Source organism: Arachis ipaensis, chromosome B9 (genome assembly GCF_059453495.1).
Source record: "Arachis ipaensis isolate K30076 ecotype BB chromosome B9, ASM5945349v1, whole genome shotgun sequence".
Classification (NCBI taxonomy): Eukaryota; Viridiplantae; Streptophyta; class Magnoliopsida; order Fabales; family Fabaceae; genus Arachis; species Arachis ipaensis.
Genome location: NC_142444.1, coordinates 117,083,632 through 117,087,681, shown reverse-complemented (window position 1 = coordinate 117,087,681; position 4,050 = coordinate 117,083,632).

The following is a 4,050-nucleotide window of genomic DNA, read 5'->3' as shown; positions in this document are numbered from 1 at the left end:
TCATGAACTCTGATGAGTATTCCTCTTCTGAAGAGAATGAGGATGTCACTGAAGAGCAAACTGCCAAGTTTCTTGGTGCAATCATGAAGCTGAATGCCAAATTATTTGGCATTGATGCTTGGGAAGTTGAACCTCCCTTGTTCATCAATGAACTAAGTGATCTGGATCAACTGACATTGCCTCAGAAGAGACAGGATCCTGGAAAGTTCATAATACCCTGTACCATAGGCACCATGATCTTTAAGGCTCTGTGTGACCTTGGTTCAGGAATAAACCTCATGCCCCTCTCTGTAATAGAGAAACTGGGAATCTATGGGGTGCAAGCTGCTAAAATCTCACTAGAGATGGCAGACAGCTCAAGAAAACAGGCTTATGGACAAGTAGAAAATGTATTAGTAAAGGTTGAGGGCCTTTACATACCTGCTGATTTCATAGTCCTGGATACTGGAAAGGAAAAGGATGAATCCATCATCCTAGGAAGACCTTTCCTGGCCACAGCAAGAGCTGTGATTGATGTTGACAGAGGTGAAATAGTCCTTCAATGGAATGAGAACTCCCTTGTATTCAAAACTCAAGGATCTCCCTCTGCAACCATGGAGAGGAAGCAGCAAAAGCTTCTCTCCAAGCAGAGTCAACCAGAGCCCCCACAGTCAAACTCTAAGTTTGGTGTTGGGAGGCCACAACCAAACTCTAAGTTTGGTGTTAAACTCCCATATCCAAACTCTAAGTTTGGTGTTGGGGAGTTTCAACAAAGCTCTGCACATCTGTGAGGCTCCATGAGAGCCCACTGTCAAGCTATTGACATTAAAGAAGCGCTTGTTGGGAGGCAACCCAATGTTTATTTATCTAACTCTATTATTTTTCATATTTTCTTAGGTTAATGATCATGTGGAGTCACAAAATAAATATAAAAACTGAAAACAGAATCAAAAACAGCAGAAGAAAAATCACACCCTGGAGGAGCATCTGTCTGGCGTTCAGCGCCAGAACAGAGCATGGTTCTGGCGCTGAACGCCCAGAATGGGAGCATCCTGGCGCTGAACGCCCAGAACAAGCATGGTTCCGGCGTTCAACGCCAGAAATGGCAGCAAAGGGGTGTTGAACACCCAAAATGGGCACCAACCTGGCGCTGAACGCCCAGAGTTGTGTGCAAGGGCATTTTACATGCCTAAATTGGTGCAGGGATATAAATGCCTTGACACCTCAGGATCTGTGGACCCCACAGGATCCCCACCTACCTCATCATCTCTCTTCCCATTCATGATCATCCCTTCTGTCTTACATTTACCACTCACACCCATACACCCACTTACCTTCAAAAATTCAACATCTCTTCCCCACCCAATCCCACCCATATGGCCGAATACACACAGCCATCCATCTCCTCCATATCCTCTTCTTCTTCTATTCTTTCTTCTTTTGCTCGAGGGCGAGCAACATTCTAAGTTTGGTGTGGTAAAAGCATAGCTTTTTTGTTTTTTCCATAACCATTGATGGCACCTAAGGCCAGAGAAACCTCTAGAAAGAGGAAAGGGAAGACAAAAGCTTCCATCAAGGGTCTATAGCTCAGTGGTAGAACATTTGACTGCAAATCAAGAGATCCCTGAGATACCTCAGGGGATACATTTTCTTCCACACAATTATTGGAAGCAACTAAGGGTGGAACATCAAGAGCACTCCATCATCCTTCATGAAATCAGAGAAGATCTAAAAGCAATGAAGGAGGAGCAGCCAAGGCAAGGAAGAGACATAGAAGAGCTCAAAGACATCACTAAGGTGGACTCATTCCTTGTTCTTACTTTCTCTGTTTTTCGTTTTCTATGTTATGTGCTTATCTATGTTTGTGCCTTCATTACATGATCATTAGTAGTTAGTAACTTTGTCTTAAAGATATGAATGTCCTATGAATCCATCACCTCTCTTAAATGAAAAATGTTTTAATTCAAAAGAGCAAGAAGTACATGAATTTCGAATTTATCCTTGAACTTAGCCTAATTATATTGATGTGGTGACAATGCTTCTTGTTTTCTGAATGTATGCTTGAACAGTGCATATGTCTTTTGAAGTTGTTGTTTAAAGAATGTTAAATATGTTGGCTCTTGAAAGAATGATGACTAGGAGACATGTTATTTGATAATCTGAAAAATCATAAAAACGATTCTTGAAGCAAGAAAAAGCAGCAAAGAACAAAGCTTGCAGAAAAAAAAATAAAATAAAATAAAATAAAATAGAAAAAAAAATAGAAAGAAAAAGAAAAAGCAAGCAGAAAAAGCCAATAACCCTTAAAACCAAAAGGCAAGGGCAAATAAAAAGGATCCCAAGGCTTTGAGCATCAGTGGATAGGAGGGCCTAAAGGAATAAAATCCTGGTCTAAGCGGCTAAACCAAGCTGTCCCTAACCATGTGCTTGTGGCGTGTAGGTGTCAAGTGAAAACTTGAGACTGAGCGGTTAAAGTCAAGGTCCAAAGCAAAAACAAAGAGTGTGCTTAAGAACCCTGGACACCTCTAATTGGGGACTTTAGCAAAGCTGAGTCACAATCTGAAAAGGTTCACCCAATTATGTGTCTGTGGCATTTATGTATCCGGTGGTAATACTGGAAAACAAAGTGCTTAGGGCCACGGCCAAGACTCATAAAGAAGCTGTGTTCAAGAATCATCATACTGAACTAGGAGAATCAATAACACTATCTGAACTCTGAGTTCCTATAGATGCCAATCATTCTGAACCTCAATGGATAAAGTGAGATGCCAAAACTATTCAAGAGGCAAAAAGCTATAAGTCCCGCTCATTTGATTGAAGCTATGTTTCATTGATAGTTTGGAATTTATAGTATATTCTCTTCTTTTTATCCTATTTGACTTTCAGTTGCTTGGAGACAAGCAACAATTTAAGTTTGGTGTTGTGATGAGCGGATAATTTATACGCTTTTTGACACTGTTTTTAGTATATTTTTAGTAGGATCTAGTTACTTTTAGGGATGTTTTCATTAGTTTTTATGTTAAATTCACATTTCTGGACTTTACTATGAGTTTGTGTGTTTTTCTGTGATTTCAGGTATTTTCTGGCTGAAATTGAGGGACTTGAGCAGAAATCAGATTCAGAGGTTGAAAAAGGACTGCTGATGCTGTTGGATTCTGACCTCCCTGCACTCAAAGTGGATTTTCTGGAGCTACAGAACTCGAAATGGCGCGCTTCCAATTGCGTTGGAAAGTAGACATCCAGGGCTTTCCCGCAATATATAATAGTCCATATTTTGGCCAAGACTTGACGACGTAAACTGGCGTTCAACGCCAGCCTTCTGCCCAAATCTGGCGTCCAGCGCCAGAAAAGGATCCAAAACCAGAGTTGAACGCCCAAACTGGCACAGAAACTGGCGTTCAACTCCACAAATGGCCTCTGCACGTGCTACACTTAAGCTCAGCCCAAACACACACCAAGTGGGCCCAGGAAGTGGATTTATGCATCAATTACTTACTCATGTAAACCCTAGTGACTAGTTTATTATAAATAGGACCTTTTACTAGTCTTTTTGACCATCTTTGGACGCCTGGTTCTTAGATCAGAGGGGCTGGCCTCTCGGCCATGCCTGGACCTTTCACTTATGTATTTTTAACGGTAGAGTTTCTACACTCCATAGATTAAGGTGTGGAGCTCTGCTGTTCCTCAAAGATTAATGCAAAGTACTACTGTTTTCTATTCAATTCTTCTTATTTCGCTTCTAAGATATCCATTCGCACCCAAGAACGTGATGAAGGTGATGATTATGTGTGACGCTCATCACCAATCTCCCCTATGAACGCGTGCCTGACAAACACTTCTGTTCTACATGAATTAAGCTAGAATGAGTATCTCTTAGATCTCCTAACCAGAATCTTCGTGGCGTAAGCTAGAATGATGGCGGCATTCAAGAGAATCCGGAAGGTCTAAACCTTGTCTGTGGTATTCTGAGTAGGATTCAATGATTGAATGACTGTGACGAGCTTCAAACTCGCGAGTGCTGGGCGTTAGTGACAGACGCAAAAGGAGGGTGAATCCTATTCCAGCATGATC